The 25,008-nt window shown below is 42.8% G+C and overlaps 1 protein-coding gene across 4 annotated transcripts in view; it reads left to right on the forward strand.

The window, feature by feature from the left end:
• Positions 1-25,008, forward strand: part of PTPRT (protein tyrosine phosphatase receptor type T) — a 716,574-nt gene that overhangs the window by 184,505 nt on the left and 507,061 nt on the right. The window lies entirely within an intron of this gene.

Below are 25,008 nucleotides of genomic sequence, written 5' to 3' on the forward strand. Positions count from 1 at the left end.
AGTCTTTGGACCTGATCCGGAGAGAAGCAAAGTGCTTTTTTCCCCAATTGAAGCCAGGGGAGATGAAAGTGCTGAGCATGTCGCTGGAGATGCTCAACATCTTGTAGGATCAGTCTCTTTGGGACGTTCAGGGATGTCAGACTTTCTAACAGCTCATTACACTTTAACTTCAGTGCTGTGAATTAGCAATCCATGGTGTTTGGGTATACAGTATAAAGGTGACAAATGCTGTGTCCCTGTGAAGGATGAGAGTATTCTAATGGGATAAACTGGACCTGGACCCACCTGACTAGTCTTGGGTTCCAGGAGACAAATTATGTTCCAGTATTTGAGAATGTCAGCAGAGATAGAGACTAATAACATAAGTTAATGATTTATCAATGGGTACAGGCATCCAAGTCCTCTGTTTTCGAGGACATCTAAACTGGAAGTTCTTCTCTGGAAAGTGGTCTGATGCTTCAGCATCACTCCCAGAAGTACTGCTTCCTCTTGGCAGTTAGAATTTGGTAAGCTGGACTGTCAAATAAGTTATTTCCCAGGGAATAGTGATTTTTGGGTGTTCAAGTTGACACTTTAAAGGTACCTGATTTTCAGGGAGTGTTCTGCAGCCACCTTCTGAAAATCAGCCATGTTAGATGTGTAACATTTGTCACCCAAAATCACTGATCACTTTTGATGATTTTGGTCTCTGATCCATTTTGCCAACACAAGAAGTCATTGTTTCCACTTACTGCATTGTATTTTGACAAGGTAAGCATGAGAAAAATGGGAAAACTAATCCAGAATGTTGTCCAATTGAGGGATTTTTATCCCTGCAGTGATTAGAATGAGGGGGACCACAGCTCCCACTCCTCTGCTAGAGGAAGAGTAAGGTCCGCAACAGCTCCTTCTTTGGCTGGTACAGTCATAGCTCCTCATCGTGTTTTAGTCTACTTCAGTCACTGGTGTTGAGGCCAATTCTCATCTCTGTACACAGTTGTTGCCATTGGAAAGTAAACATGCCACAGCAACCACAATGACGGAGCAACTCCTCCATTGCTTCCAGTTTTCAGTTATGCCTTGGTTGTGCCTTGTTTTCAGTTTAGATTGGAAGCTGTCTTTTAGTGTCTGTACAGCACTCACAGCACTCACCACACCTGATCTTGGCATGCTACTGTAGTACAAATAAATTGTGATACCAGAAACAGCAGTTTTCCCATTCCAAATGCAAGGAAATATTGCTTTATTTTGGATACGACTGTGCATAATTGTTAGTAAAAGTAGTTAGTAACTTTCTCCTGGTAAGCATGCTATGCAATCATGCAAGACCTATTTTCAATCTCAGACACTTAGGCTTTGGCACCCTAAGTGGGACATCTTGTTCTGTACTCATGCTGGAAAAGTTGGGCCAAGTATCTCTCTACGTATAGACTTACACACATTGGGGACCTATATCAGTCCATTTATAGATAACATAACCCTGAATGGTGCGTGCATGTCCATGTACACAAACAAACTAACCTGTACTACACCATGGTATTTTGAATAGCAGAAGAAAAATTAGTACTATACCATTGTATTTTTTGTTACCATGATGGTATTTTGGGCCATGTCCGAGCTTTACAGCAGGAGGTACCACATTGTGTAATCTTTGGAGGCATCCAGAGTCCATGGAAAGAGTGACTTTTACCAGATGGGTACAAGATTTGTTCGTCAATAGTACTTTTTATGTCTGCTCTCATGCGGTGGCAAGGTGTAGCGCCACTCTAGTTGAGCCTGCAGCAACATTGCCGTGATTAATACTGTTTTTATGTACATTCTGTGTCTGGTTTCCCGACCACCAGCAGGCCTCACTGATTTCAGCTGGAGCTGTGAGTGCTCTTCTGAAACAGATGCTTAATCTATTGTGCTTTTTATTTCCATGCTGACACTCTGCTACGAGGGTCTCCATCCAAAGACAACTTTCTGCTCTTTATTGTTTGAATCAAAATGCCCCAAAAGATTCAAATGCTCCATCACCAACGTTAAAGATTTTTGACATTTTATTTTTGATCATTACTAGCAAATAATATTGTTTGCCATGAATTCTGTAAATTGCCCAAGACTGGAAACAAAGGGCTAAGTTAATTTGAGAATTAAGACCCCAGATGTTGGTTGTTTTATTAAGTAAATAAATGTTATCTTTTAAAAATCTGACTGAGATAAGTCATGGGCTACCCATCCTCAGATTTAGGTAGGACTTCTAGTCCACCTCCTTGTATTGTAGCAGGAGAGATTATAACAAAATCTTCCTTAACTGATGGATGTCTAATCAAGCCTTAATATCCCCACTGAGGGGGATTTTGCTGCCTTTTTGCAACTTGTTCCACTGACTATCTGAGTTATAAAATTTTTCCTACTACTTACCCTGAATTTTCAATTTTGTGGCTCCATCACATAATTTATTGTTCTGTTCTTGTTGACTAGTGCGAGCAATCAGTTTACAACCTCCCTTTATGTTCTATAGACAGTTAAGCCTCCATTTCTCAGGACTCAATGTGACCCCATCCTTTTAATCTTTCCTCACACAGTATCTTATTTCTCTCCCTACGCCCCCAAGCCTGTTTCCATGGCTCTTGCTTTCCTCTCTGCTCTCTCCAGTGTATGCGATGTCTTTTTGGAATTGTTGCCCAAAACTGAACCTTGTTTACCGTGCATTGATTCAATACTTCATAGGGGAGCACTGGCAGGACAATGGTTTCAACTCTATTCTACATGCACTGGCCACAGAAAACAAGCCTATTCTATTGCTTCTCCTTCTCTTCCAGTGCAGAGTGACATGCAGCCTCTGCCCCCTCCAACCTCCCTCTCCCTCTTAAGTACTAGTATTAGATGGTGCTGGGGGAATATAGTCCTTGAGCTTATGAGATGCATGCGTACACCTCTCTGTGTGTGTTTCTTAGAGGCAAACATTTCTGTAAAAAAAAAAAAAAAAGTGTCCTGCATTATGGTCAGCCAGGCAAAAATAAAAGCCTTTTACCAGACTGCGACACTTGCAGCATTCCCAGCACCTTGGACATGTCTGGCCCAGTAGCTGCTGAATCATAATAATAATGAAAGTATTTAACATTTTGTGGGTTCAAAGCGCTTTACAAGCATTAACTAATTAACTCCAGTGAAAACCTAACCAGGGCTTATTAGAGTGTGGTAATTACTTTAATTGTATTACGTATGATTCCACCAAGAATACAAAATCAATATGGCATGCACTTCTTGCAGCAGTGTCACATTGTTGACACTGATTAAGTGTTAGATTTGCTGTTACCCCCGGTTCATTCTGTGGAGCTATTACGTTCTCCTTTGAGTGATTATGCACATATACATTCCAGTACTGGTGTGTGTGCATCCAATGCCCATGAGTCAGAGACTTTTGCCAGCAGTACCACTAGGCGGCAAGTGCCCCATATCTCTTTGTGTGCCCATCTGAGGGCATAAATGGGACAAGTCTGTCACCTTCCTCTCAGTTCCTTCTCACTGTCTGTTACAAAAGCTGGAGTTCTGCATGGTGTTTCCTTCAATTAGCCAGCGTTTCAAAATTTCCCCACCAGGACTAAAAATCAGAGGGATTTATGCCTGAAAGTTCGCCTTCTGAAAGCCGTTGCATCCCATGTCAGAACTGAGTCCCGACCATGATGTAGCGGATTCTGAATCCATGACAAGCACCCCTCCAGCTCCCCACAATTCAAAGTGAAGGTTTGATGCTGACAAGCACTTAAAGCCTTGGTCTTCTCCTAAAAGGACTTTCAGTAAGTCCTCTGGTACCTTTTCAAGGCACCACAGACAGCATTCACCGGGCCCATCTGAGGTTTCACTGTAGACTCAGGCTCCTTCGGGGCTATCGAGACCAGTGTCTTCACCTTTACCAGATCCTTCTTCATCATTCCAGTCAATCCAGTCTATTTCAGCACCGCCAGATGAACACTTACCTTTTTTGGTGTTCTCCACTCTATGGGCTTTCTTGCTTGCAAAAGATCTTTTTTGTCTCCTCCTACCAGACTCTCCATTGCTACAATCAACTCTGGTTAGGGGAACTTCAGTGTCTGCAGCACCGCCTGAATGAGCAGCACCTTTGGTGCACTTGCGTTGCTCGCATCTTTGGCATAATCAGCAGACAGCAGCATGTCTCTGCACCAGCATGCCAGCAGCGCTCACCTCATTGGCATGCTGACTGTTTCGACCTTTGCTTTTTTTGGATCCCTGGGTGTCTCCCCTACCCAGATCACCTCAAAACAATAAGGGACGTCTCCTCCCTTTTCTGAAGAAACTTATATTTCTTCTTTGGACTCTGAAATGGAGGAATCTGCATCACCTTCATGATCTTTTAAATCCTCTTATAGATCTTGTACCAAGGTTACAGGTCCTAAGGATGAGGAGTGGTTTTCTAATAAAGACGCACCAGTATGGTGCCCCTCACTATGGGTGTCTCAGACATTGCAGTATCCCCCATGGCCTTATTGGTCTTGGGTTGCTCTGAGGCTATCTAGAACACCATCACAATCACAGTCTAGGAGGTTGTCTCCCCCTCAGGTTCAGGATTCTGTCATCATTCCTCCACCCACTGAATTGGACCCTGTGGAGGAAGGAGAAATAATGGAGGAACCCCTAGACGTTGCCCCCTGTAATTTCATCATCTTGTCCAAGTGAAGCCATCACCCCAGAATTGACATCTGCCCTCCAGGGGACTTCAGTGTCTTTCAGGACCTGATTAGGAGAATGGCCACGTCTCAGCCTATGCTCTTAGGGCTTGTGCAAGAAACCCTGCACAGCTTCTGTGTTGTTGTACAGATCCCTGGCCTGGGAAGGGTTGTCCACCCCATTAATGAAGCTTTGCTAGAGCTGGTGAAAAGTCTTTGACCTACCCCGACCTCTGTACCACCTATGGCCAAGTTATCAAGTCCCTCAGCAGCACTTTGATTTTTAACCAACAGTTTCTGATATCTTGGTGGTTACGGTCGCTAATGAGCAATCTGAACAGTTCTATCCTAAAGCTGCTCCCAAAGACCAGGCTTACAACAGACTGGATTTACATGGCCAAAAGGCGTATTCCACCACTGCTTTTCAAAGAAGAGTGGCCAACATCAAGTAGTCCTGTTGAAATATACCTTTATTAATTTCTTTGTAGTTTCTCAACATGCTGAGACATTGCCAGAAGAATGAAGGGAACAATTCCTGGCTCTGGTTTCGGAAGGGCACCTGACAGCCTGAACATCCCTTCAGGCAGCTATTGACACCACTGATACGGCTTTGCATTCAAAGGCCACCACCATGTCCATGAGTTGCTCTTCCTGGCTGCAGGCTTCTAGCATTCTGAAGGAGCTGCAAAAATGATTAAAGATATTTGCCCTTCGCAGGGTCTGAACTATTTTTTTCAAAAAAAGACGATGTATTCACCCTGAAAGATTATGCCATCACTCAAACCTCTCATGATGATACCAACTGCAGCATGTTGGCATTACAGTTTCTCTTCAGATGATCCAAAGTCCCTCCACCTTTTAAGGGAACTGCTAAGTCATCACCTGCAGTGGAATGTATGTGAACACAGTCAGTCAAGGGAGAAAAAATCGTTACTTAACTTGTACAGTAACTGTTCTGATTTTTCTACCTTCCCTGCTACTTTAGACCTAAGCTACACAGCAGTGCGAAGGAATGAAGAGAGGAGAGGCTCATGCTCCGCCTAGTGGTTCTGCTGGCAAAAGTCTCTGACTCGAGTGCATTGGGCACAAACAAACCTGCAGCTGAATGTGTATGTGCCCAACACACCTCGAAAAACTAGTGTTACAGTACAAGTAAATAACTCAAACAGATTCCCCCATGGGTGTCAATCAGCATCACTCCATTAAGTCCAGTGGACACTATCTGAGGATCTGCTCCTGTGTTCCTATTTATCCACTTCCTGTAGGTAAGTTGGCACAGAAGAATGGATCTCCTTTTGTCTCTGCACGCATGCTAATTTCCTATAAATATAAATATTTGCCCATTATCACAACTATTCCTGGTTGATCTGCTTTTGGATTTTAAGAAGTAGGAATCCTATTTATCTAGGAAATAGAAGTCTAGTTTTATTTTCTAAAGAAATTAGGAGAAATATTTGCACCAAAATTTAAGTGCTCAGAGTTGAAGCATTTTCACATTTTGTTGCAATGTCAAAATTGGTCTGAGTATTTTTTCACAATAAATAGCCTATTGTCTCTGAAAATGGGACTCACTGTTGAGCAACATTGTCTTCATAGTGAAAATGGGCATTTTGTTTTCTTTCTTTAAGCCCAATTTCCGCTTGTAATTTGACCAAAAAAAAACAACAACAAATTTTGGGACGTGCAGAAAAGAAGGAAGCAAAATTGCAGGAACCAGTACTGTTCTGCATTTTTCTATAGTTTTTGTTGTTGTTTGGCAAAACCTTAATATTGGGCCATATTTTAAAAGTTTGGGTTTGGAGCTGTACCTGCCTGCAAAAACGTTTTCATTTCTTTTTGTCACACTGCAAAAATAGCGAGCTGTTTTGTTGTCTGTTGCTTCTCCTCCAAACTGGGCTTCATTCATCACACTAGTGCAGTTTGTGTCCCCCTACAGCAGTGGCAGCTGCTTCACCCAAGGGGCAGATTCATCCCCATAGAAAGGCACACAGTGTTTGCTGTACCACCTTCCCCTTTGGATCCTGATGCAAAAGGTAGCTTTAACGTGAGACTAGGTCTCTGTAGAAATACTATTATTGGGAGCGCCTGGAGGATACTCTGATTCGCTGCAGGGCTAGCTTCAAGCAAGCTAGGGTATGGCTACACTGCAATAAAAAACCTGCCGCACTGAGTCTCAGAGCCCAGGTCAGCTGTCTCAAGTTTATGGAGTTTGGGCAACAGGGCTAAAACTTGCAGTGAAGATGTTGCAAGGTGTCAGAGCCAGGGCTTCAGCCCAAGCCCAAACGTCTACACTGCCATTTTAGAGCCCTGCAGCCTGAGCCCTGAGAGCCAGAGTCAGCTGACTTGGGCCAGCTACAGCCGTGCCGCAAGTCTTTTATTGCCATGTAGATGTATCTCTCAGTACATCCTCACATGAGTCCCCTGTGCCTCACCCCTCATTTGGAGTCGCAGAGGCCTCCCAAACAAGCTGCTATGTGGCACAGCCTGCCACTGCTCCTCTTTGTTCCGATTGGGCCTCTCTTCTTCTGTGAGAGGAAGAGACCGGAGAAAAAGCTTCCTCCCCTCAGGTGTGGCAAAGGTAGGGCAGGGGTACCTCTCTCCTCCCAGAAGGGCAGTTCTCCTGTTTGAGTGACAGTACATGACTTTCTGGGCTTCCACAGGGAAAGCACACATCAAGGCGATTGTCCATCAAGGCTGCTCGAGTAATCACCCAGTCGGAACACTCAAATGTGCAGTTCACACATGTGATTACATACCATCACATGCACGATTTAGAGCCAGCAGAGAAAATTTTCCTTTGATTTAAACCCCACTGGCTTCATTAGCATTGAGTGAGGTTTAATTTAGGAGAGCATTTAGCCCATTAAGTCATCTTGCCTATCCCCATATAGAGAGTCCATTCCATTGGATTCTAGTGGGATATACCATATCTTTTGAAAGCTTCCACCAGCCCTTCCTGCTGGGGTTATCACTTCTCACTGGTGTCCACTGGCAGATGAGGAGGAGGTTCTTCACTGGATGGGAAACTGGTGCTAGGCAAACTACATACATTGTACATCTAAGCACAGTTCATTCATTTGTTTTTGCCTTTTTTCTTCATGCTGGATTGGATGCCAACAGGAGTTCAACACAACATTTGTACTTTTCAAAAGTAATGCAATATAAATTAACATTTTCTCATGTCTGAGTATTAATTCTTGCTTACAAGGAATTCCACAAACAAACTTGTTAAAAGAAAAAAATTAGAATCCTACTGTGTATATGATGAATCATGATGCAATTTCTCATCTGCGATGGGGAAAGAAATCTGCCTCAGCTGTCTGTATGTGGTGTGGTTTTTATTATTATTTATCTTTTTCAAGGGAAATTACTCAGGATGAATCAATTTTTCCCTTACCAAGTAAATACATTAGTTCACAATTTTGATATTGAAACAAAAATTCTCAGCCTTGAATTCCAAGCTGAATGGGATTTCTCTGGAAGCACACAGCATTCACTAATACAGGGACAAATTCTCTGCTGAAGTAATTTGGCACAGCTCCATCTAAATGGATGGAATTGTGGCAATTTACTCCAACAGATAATTTGCATTTTACTCTCTGTTACTAGAGTCCCATCGCTCTCCCTGTAAACCTTGTTTGTTTTCTCTTAGTGCCCCACCTCCCTTTACTTCCAGCTGGGAATAAAGACAAGTGGCATTTAATTCACAGACATCTTCATTAGCTAACATTAATGGGCTGACTTAAAATTTCAGAAGAAAAATCCTCTTGTCTCTTCATCCTGTTGTGTTTAAGTATTACAGGCATTCCCAATGAATGCCTGCTGAGCCCTTTGCCTTTCATATTGTGTGCTGCAGTCGGTACAAAGGGCCAAATTCACAGCTGGCATTTAAGTCATTGGCAGTGTGCATGTTCTTGCCAGCAGTGAGTTTAGTTCAGTGGGTGTCTGAGAGAATGAGCAAACATGATTGTGTGCAGTGTTAAAGGCTTTACTGGCATGGATTTCAGACGACCAAAGGAGTTTCAATAAAAATTTGTGTGCCAGTTTACCATGTATTCTACAGAAAAGATATCTTTATGGTGTTTTTAGGTCTCTCCCCCTAAATACTGGTACTTTATGTATTCTTCACTCTCTAAAGCCAGGTTCTTCTAATACATAGAGTTCAGTAGTGCAGATCCTAGAGGAAAGGGGGAAAAAAGTACAATATATTGTAGAAACAATATTGTTTGATTAACCCTCAACCACATTAATGGGATAATATTATACCCAGTGAGCATATATGTTACCATAACTCATGAATGAGTGGCCTTCCAACTATGCTGTTTTAGGCCATTGTCACTGAAGCATGTGTACACAATTCAGAGAAAAAAATTTGCACGAAAGACATTTCTGTATCAAAAAAACGTATGTGGGGTACATTTGTACAAATGCGTTGTACTGTTATCTAATATATTTAGTAGTTCTGTATACACATTTGCTTCTAGTGAGAGTATCTTGTACAAGAATTGTGGTAACTATGTCTCCTTCCCTAAGCAAAAGCTGTTTTTTTACATAAATGTAATTTGCATATGCTAAGGCATTTGTGGGGGTAATCCTCAGGAGCATATATGTTACAATAAATCATGGATTAATGGCCATCCAACTCGCTGTCTTAGGACATTGCATATACTAATTGATAACGCATTGCAGTGACAGCGGTTGCTGCATACAGTCACCCTAAGGTACAAGGTATTCCAGAGAGCTTGGTACCTTAAAATCCAGGCTTTTTAGGTCTCCTCAACACAGAGTGGACAAATGCTGCATCTCTTGCCTAATATCCTTGAAGGGATTTTCTGTCGAGACATTGTGCTCCAAACACTGCAGATGCAGGAGACTCTTGAGGGGATTTGCAGTGTTGCACAATTCAAGATGACGAACAAACAGACACAATATTCTGCTTCTGACCTTATAAAAATGATTTGAAGTTCTGAAAGTGAGTCATGCTGTAATGACAACGTATTGGATGATCGTGACTTTGTGCTAGATCATGTTGAGAGTTGCTCTGAGAAGTAAGACCACGTTTCCATTGATTGTTCATCAAGTTCATTCCCAATAATGAGGAGCTCCATGTTACCAACACAGCAGCTACGTGGAGTAAATGTATCCTGCAGCCTTCATAGAGTAGGGAGGACATGTGTAGGCAGGAAGTGCAGCACTGTGGTATTAGGTGAACCAAGCCAATTTGCCACTGTCCCCAGCATGGACTGTGTTTCCATGAGAGGCAAGAATGGTAGAATGTGGTGTTTGTCTCTGCGAGTGGTTCATTGCAGACCATGCCAGGACGTTATCCATGAATAGTCAGGAGCAAGAGGTGATGCTCAAAAAGATACATTGGTAAAAAACATTGGCGCTTTTCCTCACAGAAGACATTTTCCACATTGTGATAAGAGATACATTTAAAGAGGCAGATTGCATATGCTGAGAATGGAATGACAGCAATTCAGACAAAAACAAGGAATGGAAACTGCTCGACCAAACCAAGGTGAAAGCATACTCTGACCTCCTAATTCTGGCTGATGTGTATCAGGGAATCATAAAGGCCTGGAGGGATTATGGAATCCACACTCAGGACGTCACTTTTTTCTGGGCAACAATGAGCCTGTAGCGATTCAGACTATCGCTTGGCACCTGCAATTTGACAACAAAAACTTGAGAGAAGAATGGACAGCATCAGACAATCTAGCTACATTTTGTGATGTATAGAGAGTGTCTGTACAGCAATTGTTAAAAGTTTTATTCTCCTGGAGCAGACATAACTGTTGATGAGCACCTGGTGCCAAAAAGGGACATTGATGTCTAAAACACAGTATATTCCAAAATATGGCAAAATATGGTATCAAGATCTGGTGGTGGTGTGATACTGTGACATCATATCCTCTGAATGGAGAGGTATTCCTTGGATCCACAAACCTGGAAATCCTGGATGCCCCATCATCTCGGGCATTGGCACTCTCACTGAAGGACTGTCCGGATATGTGGACTCTCTACTCAGACCCTATGCCACCAGCACTCCCAGCTATCTCTATGACACCACTGATTTCCTGAGAAAACTACAATGCATTGGTGATCTTCCAGAAAACACCATCCTAGCCACCGTGGATGTAGAGGCTCTCTACACAAACATCCCACACACAGATGGAATACAAGCTGTCAGGAACAGTATCCCTGATGATGCCACAGCACAACTGGTCGCTGAGCTTTGTGACTTTATCCTCACGCACAATTATTTCAAATTTGGTGACAATATATACCTGCAGACCAGTGGCACCACTATGGGCACCCACATGGCCCCACAATATGCCAACAACGCTTCCTCAGCTCTCGTCCACTCACGCCCCTTCTCTACCTACGCTAGATTGATGACATCTTCATCATCTGGACCCATGGGAAGGAAACCCTAGAAGAATTCCACCATGATTTCAATAGCTGCCACCCCACCATCAACCTCCGCCTGGACCAATCTACACGGGAGGTCTGCTTCCTAGACACCACGGTGCAAATAAGTGATGGTCACAACACCACCCTATATCGAAAACCCACCGACTGCTATGCCTACCTTCATGCCTCCAGCTTCCATCCCGGACACGCCAGAAGACATTTTCATGACATGATCCATTTTCAAGACATGATCCATTGTCTACAGCCAAGCGCTGAGGTACAACCGCATTTGCTCCAACCACTCAGACAGAGACCAACACCTACAAGATCTTCACCAAGCATTCTCAAAATTACGATACCCACACAAGGAAATAAGGAAACAGATCAACAGAGCCAGATGTGTACCCAGAAGCCTCCTGCTGCAAGACAAGCCCAAGAAAGAAACCAACAGAACTCCACTGGCCATCACATACAGTCCTCAGCTAAAATCTCTCCAACGCATCATCAGTGATCTACAACCCATCCTGGATAATGATCCCTCACGTTCACAGGCCTTGGGAAGCAGGCCAGTCCTCGCCCACAGACAACCCACCAACCTGAAGCCTATTCTTACTAGCAACTACACACCGCACCATAGTAACTCTAACTCAGGAACCAATCTATGCAACAAACCTCGATGCCAGCTCTGCCCACCTATCTACACCAGCAACACCATTACAGGACCTAACCAGATCAACCACACCATCATCATTTACCTGCACGTCCACCAATGTAATCTACGCCATCATGTGCCAGCAATGCCCCTCTGCTATGTACATCGGCCAAACTGGACAGTCCCTACGTGAAAGGATAAATGGACACAAATCAGATATTAGGAATGGCAATGTACAAAAACCTGTAGGAGAACACTTCAACCTCCCTGGATACACAATAGCAGATTTAAAGGTAGCCATCCTGCGGCAAAAAAAACTTCAGGACCAGACTTCAAAGAGAAACTGCTGAGCTTCAGTTCATTTGCAAATTTCACACCATCAGCTCAGGATTAAACAAAGACTGTGAATGGCTAGCCAACTACAAAAGCAGTTTCTCCTCCCTTGGTGTTCACACCTCAACTGCTAGAAGAGGGCCTCATATTACCTGATTGAACTAACCTCGTTATCCGTAGCCTGATTCTTGCTTGCATATTAATACCTGCCTCTGGAAATTTCCACTACATGTATCCGACGAAGTGGGTATTCACCCATGAAAGCTTATGCTCCAATACGTCTGTTAGTCTATAAGGTGCCACAGGACTCTTTGCCACTTGGAAACAACCTACATCACAAAGAGAAATGACCAAGGTGACTGCATTGTGAAGGAGATTGTTTAGCCCTGGTTTACGACTGGAAGAAACATGGTTGGGGATACCTTCTTCACCACTATTTAGCTTGCTAAAGATCTACTCAGCAAAAAATGTGACCAATGTTGGAATACTGTGATGGAAGAAACCAGTATACTCAGTGAGATGCAGCCACATGGAAGCTGAGAAGAAATGTCATTAGTGTTTGGGTATGGTAGGCCATTCACCTGGTTTCCTATGTTCCAAAGAAGGGGAAGTCAGTGGTAATGCTATTGATGATGCATCATGACAAGATTGTAGAAGGATATAAAAAGAAAACCCACGTAATCCTCCACTATAGTTACACTAAAAGTGGTGTCAATAATATGTACCATCTTGCAAGAATGTACTCCTGCAGGGCAAAATGAGTAGATGCCCAATGGCTTTTTCCTTCAACATATTTAATGTTGCTGGCATTGCAAGTTGTATTGTTTGAGTCAGCAACAATCCTGCTTGGCACTATGTTGACCAAGACAAACAAGGCTCTTGTTCCTTGTCAATCTAGGAGAAAGACTTATAGATGCACATAATACGAGAAGAATCCTTGATACCCATCATCTCACCAAGCCATCAAAGCAGCACTCAAATCCTTCAGCTACTATCGAAAACCAGCTACCATGGGACCATGTAGCCAATTTGATAGTGGATATTGCTACATTTGCCCAAGGTCAGCTGACTGGAAGGAGCCACAAACAATGTGGAGAATGTAGTGAATCAGTATGCAGTGACCATTTCACACTGATACTGGTGTACAAAAATTGAATATAGGCTCTCATTGAATGATACTTCTGCTAGTTCTTTCAGTTTGCTAGTCAATGCTTTTTTTTCCATCTAAAAACATGAAATAATTTTTCTTGGTTTCTTAATGAATTTGGGATACAAACTTCCCCCACAACACAGTTAATGCAATTTTTTTCTTGACACTGGATGAAGGTTAAGGTATTTTATCTCATATATGTGTTAAAAAGCCTTATACCAATGGAAGAGGCAATTCCTCATTTTGTTTCTAGAATGATAGTTTGAGAAATTAGATCCTATATTTTTTACTGGCCAGGACTGAATATTTTTTCTGGAACTTGGGCCAGTGTAACTTTACAGTGAAATTCCACAGTTTGGGAAAGGTGAGAAGTAGTAAATAATTCCCTGGTAGTTTGCAGCTGCCAGGCACTTTCTTATCTGTATTACCTTCACTCTGCTCAGTGAGCAGTCTCATTAGGATTGTTCCAAAACTCTGTGCAGATCTCAGCAACCTGTTTTTTTTTTTTAAATGTCACCTAGGACATGGACATCCCCCTCTACTTATGTGATGTGATCTGGTCTTTCTGTAGACAGTCCAGTGTCCTCTACCCCACACAAGTGAAGGTCTTTTCTGCTCTAGTCATAACCGTCCCCTTTGCTTTTTGTGTATAATTAAAAATGTTTCAGTTTAGTGTTTGTTTTTAACTTTACAGATTCATGAGTGAGTGTAGTGCTACACAGGGAACATGAGAGGTTTTTTAGTGTTATGTCAGGCATTACAAGGTGGCACTCTTACACACACACTTCCAAGCTTTTTGTAATGTGTGAGCAAGTTTTGACTGTTGGGAAGACAAGCTGTGTTAGTTTTGGATTATGCAGTGTTGTGTGTCAAAGCAGCTTTGGGAGAGAGGCTGCTTTGTGAGCCGCAAGAGAGTTTGCTGTCTTCCATAGGCTCTGATTGCCTCAGCTGACTCGAGTTGCTCATGGGAAACCCAGCTTTAGTGTTAGGCTGATATTCTTTGAAGAATAGATTGTCCTGTATGCTGTTTGAACATCTCTTGTCAGAACTGGTGTATCCATCAATAAAACAAATTACATGCTGAGCATTCCCAGACTCTGTCACTGATTTCCCTTGAACTAAAAAGCCAACATGCAAATCCCCAAACATCTACTACTGCCCTGAAGAGCAACACTGGTGTCAGAACTGAACAATGGTGTTAGAGGAAGGGAAACATCTTCATATGGACCACGTTTAGATTTATATAGGAGCTAACTTTGCCGAGCCCCCTCACTCCCACCGAGTAATACATTATTCTGCAAATAAGCCAGTTGATATTAAAGGAACTACCCACAAAGTAACATAATACTTGACATGAGTGACTCAGACCCTTTAGGGTACATCTACACTGCAATATAAACCTGCAACATTGAGTCACAGAGCTTGGGTCAGCTGACTCAGGCTCACGGGACTCTGGCTGTGGGGCTAAAAGTTGCGGTGTAGACATTTTGGGCTCGGACTGGCGCCTAGGCTCTGAGACCCTCCTCCCTCAAGGGTCTTACAGCCTGGGCTCCAGCCGAGCCCGAACATCTACACTACAACTTTTAGCCCCATGTGCCCACTCAGCTTTCCCAGGCCAGCCACAGGTCTTCTACTGTAGTGTAGACATATCCTTAGATTTTTTTTGAGAGTGTCTCATAGGAGCTTCCAGTATTAAAGGCAACCATTCCTTACAGAAGATGAGGTATCAGAAGAGCTGGCCATTAATATTTCAGTGCATTTAAGATGCGTTCTGGTGAAGAAGGGGAACTACATTTGAATTTTCACTAATTTGCACTCACACTGATTGTAAAATTAAAATGTCCTCTTACGGTCCCTGAAGAGAGGTCAAAGTCAATACATGTCCTGTGTATACTTCAATGGCACTTTTGTAATTAAGTCACACTTCACCCACAGCACTGTGCAGACTCTCAATCAGTCTGCCCACTGATAATCTCCCAGAATGTGTGGGAGATAGAGATGTATTGTCAAAGGAGTCTGAAAGAGAGATTTCTGGGGAGGTTTTAATGGCCCAGAATGAATTGCTGTCCTCAGAGGTCCATACAAGCACCATACCCTAGCTGTGCTAAATGGTGCAGTTGAACTATTGCCAGTCTGTTTCTTCCCTCTTCCTCTGTGAATGCTATCAGGAACCCAGCACCCCTGGCTGTGAACATTAGCACCTTACCTTTATCACTATTAGCCAGACCCTAGCACTCTCAGGGGCACTGCTGTACTGACATGACAGGGCTGGGAAAGAAGACATGAAAGCCATCCCTCTCCCCCTGTATATTCTTCCTTATGGGCCCAGTCCTGTAAGGTGCCAGTTTCCCTCAGTGTCCATTGTCTCCAGTGGGAGCTGAGGGCTTTCAGCACCTCACAGGCTACCCTCTGTACCTCTCTGAAGCAAGCTCCATGAATCTAATAGCAGCTATTTCACTGTCCCAATCCCAATGGTCCTTTGAAACTGCTTGAGTTTGGTGTATATATAGAGCCAAGAAATGGTGTCATTCAGCCATATAGAGATGTGTGAACACTCTGGGTTTCTAATTAAATTCTCCTTAAATGATTTGGGGGTAGGGTGGGGCTGGAATGGGAGAAGCCAGGAAGCAAGGAAGGCCAGGGAGAGGAGATGGTTACAGTAGTTCATGCAAGTAATGACTAAGAGAAGGATAAGGTTTTAGCAATGAGGAACAGGCCGATTCTGGTGATACTGAAGAGGAGGAGTCAACAAGAAGAAAGAGAGAGGGTCAAAGGTAACCAGAGGCTGTAACCTCAGAAAATAGAGAAGAAGTGGATTTGGATAGAGCATACAAGTAGGAGGAGAGAGCAGCTGAATTTTGGAGTAGATGTCAGCATTGGAGATACATACCTGACAGAAGGCATGGCTGAAAATAGGGGTCTGGGGGATATCTGTACAGTGGTGGTTGCTAAAAGAAAGGCAGCAGATCAGGTTTTTGATAAAGTAAAGTGAAGAGAGAATCCTGGGGGACACTACCAGATAAAGGGGGAGAGGAGGAGGAGGAGCCGTTAAAGGAGATGCTGAAGAAACAGTCAGCAGGGTGAGAACCACCAGGAACAGTTGTGGAATGCCAGGGAAGAGAGCATCTGAGGAGGATAGAGTATTGAACAGCATTGAAAGCAGTGGTGGGACAGAAGTGCAAGGTCAGCAAAGTGCCCCTTGGCTATAGCTAGGCACCCCATTAATTTCATTAGCTAATGACAACACTTGAAGTATCAACATTAGCCACTTCATTACTTATCATTTTAGCAGTTAGGCTGTGGAACGGAATGAGTATGGAAACAACAGGGATGAGTTGGGAGTTGCTGTGGGGAATGAAATGTAAAAGGGGGAAAGTGGTGAGAAAAAAGTCGACAGTACAGGGAGAGTAACAGGCCAGGAATGACATTTTTTAAAAAAGAGGAACACATTTTGCCCACTGAGAGATGCTGAATGTGACAATAGGTACGTGCATAGCTACATTTAGTTACTGCATTATTCTATCCTGGGCCTCATAAAAGGTTCACATTGACATGTGGGAGATGAGTTTTGGATTACATAATCTTCAGTCAGAATTATTTGCTGTAGACCACATGCAAAAGTGGAATTTAGGCCTCTCAAAAAAGAGTTTGACTCCCCCGTACAAGTGTCTGACATTGTGGACCAGAAGACAGTGCAAGTATCTGTTTCGTATCATACATGATCTTGAGAAGTTACTAAGTATGCTTTAACGCATCACATGAAGCTATAAATGGCACTTTACTATAAAGGAAGGTAATGTTTTCAGGTAGTCTGTATGAGATCTTCTCTGCTTTGAATCTCCGGTCCATTGGAGAAAAACTTAGCTGCAAGAGAGAGCCCTATGCTCAGGATATGCTGTATTATTTTTACTTTTCCACCGATGCCTTGTGGTTGTCGGTAGTCTCTGCAACACAAGCTTCATGATGTGAGGCTTACATGGCATCTTAATGGGGTTTCATGAGAACTATCTAGAGCAGGGCTTATAGGAAGGAGCGAGGAAGACCACTGCTTTGAAAATTGCCACCCATGTGACTTTGGGGCCAGTCTGCTGTGGTTTAGATTCACATTTCTCTTGGCATTGGAGAAAGTGGTGCTGCTGCTTGACTGGCCGTGACAGGATTATTGGCTTCCCAAAGACCCAGGGATTCTGGGATAACAGTGCAGGCTGAACAGCACCAGGGAACAGGAATCCGCATCCCAGGTCTTGTGGGAGAAACTGGGATTCTTTCAGTGTCCACAATACTAAATTCATTGCAGTACCTCAAGTCTGTTTGTATCTGTAATGTTTACAGCATAACTTGTACCGATTAAGTAATACACCTCACCAGATAAGAGTAAAATCTTCCTAGTATGTAGGGGCAAATTTCAACACCCTTAACAGATAGCGTTTATATTTAGGAAGTCCATGAAAGTCACTGGAAGCCGACAGAAACCCTTTGACTTCAGTGGGAGCTGGATCTGGCCTCCAACACAAACTCTTTCCTGCAGTGGATTGGTTTGGTTAATACTGTAGATCTTTTCCCCTCCGGAGATGAGAGATCATCCTGTGACCTGCATCAAAACCACCACTCAATTTGGCAGCATGATGCCAATTAGGACTGGTGTAGCGGCAAGTGCTGTGGGGTACCTAACTGAGATGCAGGCTTTACACAATATTTATCCTGGCACTGTAACTTCCTCACTGTAGAATTGATTCAATGACAACTGAAGTCAATGGGAGTCTTCGTTGACTTCAAAATGCATTGGATTGGGGTCTGTAACAAGCACTAGATGCAGTCCAAACTTTTCAAACACTCCATTATGTATATAAAAGGATTCATTTTGGCCTGATTTCAATGGTACTGAGCACTCTCAGCTCTTTGATTCCACCAGGAAACTGCTCAGAACCTCTAAAAAATCAGGTCAGTTGCGAATAGCAAACTAAAATATTTCTTATGCTAGATACTTAGTTTACAAGTCTTCGTTGTATTTGTGCACGTTTCTTTTGGGCATATGGAAGATGCATTGTTTTAACAAGACTGTTTTCCAGGAGTTATTGGTATGTGTAGAAAAAAGAGCTGATAGTAACAATGCTCCTATTTCCTCAAGGGAAAAAAACTGTATGAGTTTCCTGAAGTAGGCAACCCACCCATTCCTTAACTGTGCACCCCTTTCATGAGTGTACTGGAACTATTGTGGCTATAATTCTCGGAGATGGAGGTTGTAATATAGTAAATTATCACTTATTTTGCAGTCTTGACTAGAAAAATAAATGCAGTTATGTTTATGAATGTTGAAAAATGAAGCCAAGTAAAGCAGTTCTGTATATTTGAGGGGAGTTTTCAAATGAAAAGCTGTATTCAATGAATTCTAATGGACTCTTTCTCTAGCATATGTTTCATTATGTGATCTTTCTGAATTAAGTGAACAGCTGTAGCAAATGGCACTAGCCAAATGAGAGATGGAATTTAAAGGCAAGGCACATTTTCAGGCTGTGCGCATAGTCCCAAGCGGAGCTGCTGGCTGTGTTTAATTTTCACTGGTTGAGTGTACTGGAGTCTTGTAGCAGTTTGTGTAGAATGTGACTCAGGCAGAGGGGTGATGTCACAGACCACCGTTATTAATTATTTATTTGTATTAGCGAAGCACCTAGATGCCCTAATTATGGCCTCTGACCCCATTGTGCTAGGCACTGTACAAACACAGAACAAAAAGACTGTCCCTTCCCCAGAGCGGTTACAGTTTAAATCCATGGAAGCAGCATTTTCTCCAGGTCACTTCAACATTACTTGCAGCTTTGGTATAGATCTGGTGTAGTCTCTCATATATTGCTTTTGCAAGGGATGCTGTGATTAAGTGCTTTACATCCTGCCTGAGTTAGACTAAACAAAACAAACTATTCAACATCTTTTAAAAGCTAACTTTATATTTTTGTGAAGTTTGCTCAGAAAAATTATGAACTTCTACTCCTGAAACAACACCTCGTGACAGTTTATTAGTATTTTCCTTGCCTTTTGCATGCAGGGGATTAAATCATTTTAGCAGAACCAACTTTAAATATGAACCAGGTAAGCAGTGTTTTATCCCTGTCTGAACCATTTGAAAGTAGCATAGGTTTAACACTTTATGCAATGTAATCTTAAAACTATTTGATTCAGTTTCTGTTAACACAGTTTAATCCCCAATGTAGACAATTCAGGATTCTGGGTAATACATGTAATAGTTTCATATAAAGTTTTGTCTCATATTTCTTATGTGCTATTACTATTTGTTCACTCTATGCATTTTTGTAATTATGATAGAGAATGTTTTTTAATTAATTATAGCTGATAGGGCTGCTTTGAAATGTTTGTACATATGCAGTATGGAGAAAGCTTGGTGGAACATGAGAGTTCTGGTAAAAGCTTACTTGCAGCTTTGTATTTTTTATGTTTCCTCGTCCTCTACTTCACAGCTGTGACTGTGGAAAAACTCATCCTCCACTCTGTGCCTGAAATCACCCTTCATCCTCCACAACACGTGGTGTACCTGTTTTGGGAGTCAGTGGTTTCTGCACTCAGAGCTGCTGGAAATACCCCTTCCCCTTCCCCCCCTCTCCCCCGGGGCCCACAGGAATCCCCACACACTCTTCCTCACTTTTCAAAATGTGCAGGTCACTCTGAGTGTAACAGGTCTGTGCCAGCACAATCAGAAGGTTATCATGGAGCTACTGGAGTAAATGCCAGCATTGTCCTTAATCTGCAGCATATACCATGAAGAATATACAATGGAGAGAAAGGACCTCCTGATTCATCCAGGTCTTCTTGCTGTAATGCAGGATTACCCTTGCACTGACAGCCTAACTCTTGGATCACTGAAATTCCCCTTGGATCACTGAAAAGACTCTCATTGACTTCTATTGGTGTAGGTTTGGGCCCTGAGCCCATTTGGTGTTTTATCTAGTCTGCTCTTAAACACCTGTAGTATGGACACAGCAATGAAAAAAACATGCTGGCAGGGCCTATCGAGGGGAACAAAATGAAAGGCAGCTTGAGCAGGTGCCCCTCCTGGAAAGTCTGGGATTTAACAGATATAATTCTTGCACTTCAGTGTATTTTAAGATGTATCAGAACAAGTGCTTTATACACTGAACATTAGTGTGTTTGGAATTCTTCTACACTGTCCTATATGTGTTCTTTTACCACGTTTCAGAGTGGTAGCTGGGTTAATCTGTATCAGCAAAAACAACTAGGAGTCCTTATGGCACCTCAGAGACTAACAACTTTATTTGGGCATAAGCTTTCGTGGGCTAAAACCCACTTCATCAGATGCATGGAACATACAGTAGGGAGGTATAAATACACAGCATATGAAAAGATGGGAGTTGCCTTACCAAGTGGGGGGGCTCAGTGCTAACAAGCCAATTCAATTAAGGTGGAAGTGGGCTATTCTCAACAGTTGACAAGAAGGGGTGGAAATCACTTTTGTAGTGCTAATAAGGCCAATATAAACAAGGTGGCCCATTTCAAACAGTTGAAAAGAAGATGTGAGTATCAGCAGGGGGAAATTAGTTTTTGTAGTGACCCATCCACTTCCAGTCTTTATTCAGGCCTAATTTAATGGTGTCCAGTTTGCAAATTAATTCCAGTTCTGCAGTTTTTAATTGGAGTCTTTTTTTGAAGTTTTTTTGTTGAAGAATTGTCACTTTTAAGTCTGTTACTGAGTGTCCAGCGAGATTGAAGTGTTCTCCTACTGGTTTTTGAATGTTATAATTCCTGATGTCAGATTTGTATCCTTTTATTCTTTTACGTAGAGACTGTCCGGTTTGGCCAATGTACATGGCAGAGGGGCATTGCTGGCACATGATGGCATATATCACATTGGTAGATGTGCAGGTGAACAAGCCTCTGATGGTGTGGCTGATGTGGTTAGGTCCTATGATGGTGTCCCTTGAATAGATATGTGGACAGAGCTGGCACCGGGAATTGTTCCAGGGTTTGGTTCCTGGGTGAATGTTTTTGTTGTGTGGAGTGTAGGTGCTGGTATGTATTTGCTTCAGGTTGAGGGGCTGTCTGTAAGAGAGGACTGGCCTGTCTCCCAAGGTCTGTGAGAGTGAGGGATCATCCTTCAGGATAGGTTGTAGATCCTTGATGATGTGCTGGAGAGGTTTTAGTTGGGGGCTGTAGGTGACGTCTAGTGGCATTCTGTTACTTTCTTTGTTGGGCCTGTCTTGTAGTAGGTGACTTCTGGGTACCCTTCTGTCTCTGTCAATCTGTTTCTTTACTTCACCAGGTGGGTACTGTAGTTTTAAGAACGCTTGATACCACGTTCATCACCATGGTATCTGAGGCCCAGATCCTCAAAGGTAGAGTCACACAACTCTCTGATTTCCATGGGATTTAGGTGCCTAAATACTGTTTAGGGTGTGGGCCTGAGTGCCTTCCAGAGTTGCATTAAGCAAAGTGACTAACATTTCCACTGAGATAGTTGCCAATGGCAAGTTGCCTTCTCTTTAAAGTAAACAAGTGTCCCCCATAACCTAAAGGACTTGCACATGTTTGTAGATTCCCTCTTCCGTCACATGAGAAAACTGTGACATTGTTTTTATTTTTCTGTTTCCAATGTCCTGCTCACCCTTTTCTCCTTTCTTTCTAAAGTATATCTTGATATCTTTCATTCTTGTGTTTTCCATTCCTCTAGTTTTTGTCTCTTAATCTGTGCCAGTGATCTGTGCCAGTAACCAGGCCTCAGACTATAAGCATTGAGAGTCTACACCTAAAACTTAAATCAACTTACCTACACTGTTCAGAGGTGTGAAAAATTCACGCACACCCCCACCAAGAGACATAGTTAAGCCAACCTAAGTCCTAGTGTAGACACCGCTGGGTCCACAGAAGAACCCATTCCTTTGCAGTAATAGAGTGTCTATACTACAGCAACGCAGCTGCACCTGTGCCACTATAATGTTTCTAGTGTAGACATAACCTGATAAATGAAACTTGATTGCCCCACTAGCCAGATTGGAGTGTGGGCAGCAGACATTAGTTTACAATAGTTTTAAAAAGTGACTGTTTCCACTAAATCCCTTTGTGGATTCTAGGATTGTTGAAGACACCTCAGAATTCAGATCATAGAATCATAGGACTGGAAGGGACCTCAAGAGGTCATCTAGTCCAGTGCCCAGCAGTCATGGCAGGACTAAGTATTATCTATACCATCCCTGACAAGTGTTTGTCTAACCTGCTCTTAAAATTCTTCAATGATGGAGAGTCCACAACCTCCCTGGGCAATTTATCTCAGTGCTTAACCATCCTGACAGTTAGGAAGTTTTTCCTAATGTCCAATCTAAACCGCCCTGGGTGCAATTTAAACCCATTGCTTCTTGTACTATCCTCAGAAGTTAATGATAACGCTTTTTCTCCCTCCTCCTTGTAATAACTTTTTATGTACTTGTAAACTGTTATCATGTCCCCTCTGTCTTTTCTTCTTCAGACTAAACAAACCCAATTTTTTCAATCTTCCCTCATAGGTCATGTTTTCTAGATCTTTAATCATTTTTGTTGCTCTTTTCTAGACTTTTTCTCCAATTTTTCCACATCTGAAATGTGGCACCCAGAACTGGACACAATACTCAAGTTGAGGCCTAAGCAGTGCAGAGTAGAGCAGAAAAATTACTTCTCATGTCTTGCTTACAACATTCCTCCTAATACATCCCACAATTATGTTTGCTTTTTTTGTAACAGTGTCACACTGTTCATTCATATTTAGCTTGTGATCCACTATAACTCCCAGCTCTCTTTCTGCAGTACTCCTTCCCAGGCAGTTATTTCATATTTGTATGTGTGAAACTGATCGCTCCTTCCTAAAAGTGGAGTACTCTGTATTTGTCCTTATTGAATTTCATCTTATTTTCTTCAGACCATTTCTCCAGTTTGTCCAGATCATTTTGAATTTTAATCCTATCCTCCAAAACAGTTGCAACCCCTCCCAGCTTGGTATTATCCACAAACTTTATAAGCGTACCCTCTATGCCATTATCTAAATCATTGATGAAGACATTGAACAGAACTGGACCAGAACCGATCCCTGTGGGACCCCACTCAATATGCCCTTCCAGCTTGACTCTGAACCACTGATAATTACTCTCTGGGAACAGTTTTCCAACTAGTTATGCACCCACCTTATAGTAGCTCCGACTAGGTTGTATTTCCCTAGTTTGTTTATAAGAAGCTCATGTGAGGCAGTATCAAAAGCCTTACTAAAGACAAGATATACCTCATCTACTGCTTCCCCCCATCCACAAGGCTTGTTATCCTGTCAATGATTTGTTCTGGACAAATCCATGCTGGTGGTTACTTATCGTCTTGTTATCTTCCAGGTGTTTGCAAATTGTTTGTTTAATTATTTGCTCCATTATCTTTCCGGGTACTGAAGTTAAGCTGACTGGTCTGTAATTCCCCATGTTGTCCTTATTTCCCTTTATATAGGTGGGCACTATATTTGCCCTTTTCCAATCCTGTGGAATCTCTCCCGTCTTCCATGACTTTTTGAAGATAATTGCTAATGGCTCAAATATCTCCTCAGTCTGCTCCTTGAGTATTCTAGGATGTATTTCATCAGGCCCTGGTGACTTGAAGACATTTAACTTGTCTAAGTAATTTTTAACTAGTTAGATGTCTAACTGCAATATTGAAATCCATATCAGACATTCCTGACTTCCCCCACTGCCACGTCTATTTTGTTGGTTTAAATTTGTTCTTGTTTAAATGTATAACCTTATGGGATATTTGAAAAAGGCACCACCATCAGAAAAAGTGTTCTGTGTAAGCCCTTATGAATCAGAATGCCTCATTTTGGAGAGCATATAGTTACCCCAGCAAGGAGACTGATGGGGGACAGATTTTTTTATAAGGGTGTTTAAATTAATCTGTGCTGACTGGCTACACAGCCTGGTGAGTGGGGCTTGAGCTCTTACGCCCGCAGTCCTCAGTTTCTAAGGGTATGGCTACACTTGCAGATGTAGAGCGCTTTGAGTTAAACCAGCCTTTGGAGAGCGCAGTAGGGAAAGCGCTGCAGTCTGTCTACACTGACAGCTTCAAGCGCACTGGCGTGGCCACATTTGTGGCACTTGCAGTGGCATTGGGAGCAGTGCATTATGGGCAGCTATCCCAGCATGCAAGTCACTGCAACGTGCTTTTCAAATGGCGGGGGTGGAGTGTGACAGGGAGTGTGTTGTGTGTATGTGGGGGGAGAGAGAGTGGGTTTTTGGGGGGCTGAAATCATGTCAGCGTGCTGTCTTATAAGTTCACACAACGGCAGACCTCCCCCTCATCCCCACCTATCTCTCTCACACACAGCATTCCACAGTAACGGCTTGCTTTGTCTCGGAGCCGGCTGTCAGAAGCGGAGCTTTCAAAGGGCATATCCTCATTCCTAGGCAAGTTCAAAACAATGACAAGAGTGGCCACTTGACTTAAGGGGATTATAGGATGTTTCCAGAGGCAGATCAGAGCACAGTAATGCAACACCTCATTCACACTGACACCTGGGCATTTCAGCCAAGGCACAACAAGCGTTAATCTTCTCGCCGAGGTGGAGTACCAGGAGCGCTCTAGCCGTGAAGTCAGAGCACTCTATAAGCCTTGCCAGTGTGGACGGGGAGTGAGCTAGGGTGCCCGGGGCTGCTTTAATGCGCTGTAACTTTCAAGTGTAGCCAAGCCCTAAGTCACCTTTTAAGTGTCTCGTGCTGCTCTTAGTCCATTTTATGATTTTATATGGCAGCTGCTATCATCGTGGTATCTAAGCC

The sequence above is a fragment of the Chelonia mydas genome, chromosome 13, assembly GCF_015237465.2.
Source record: "Chelonia mydas isolate rCheMyd1 chromosome 13, rCheMyd1.pri.v2, whole genome shotgun sequence".
Taxonomy (NCBI): Eukaryota; Metazoa; Chordata; order Testudines; family Cheloniidae; genus Chelonia; species Chelonia mydas.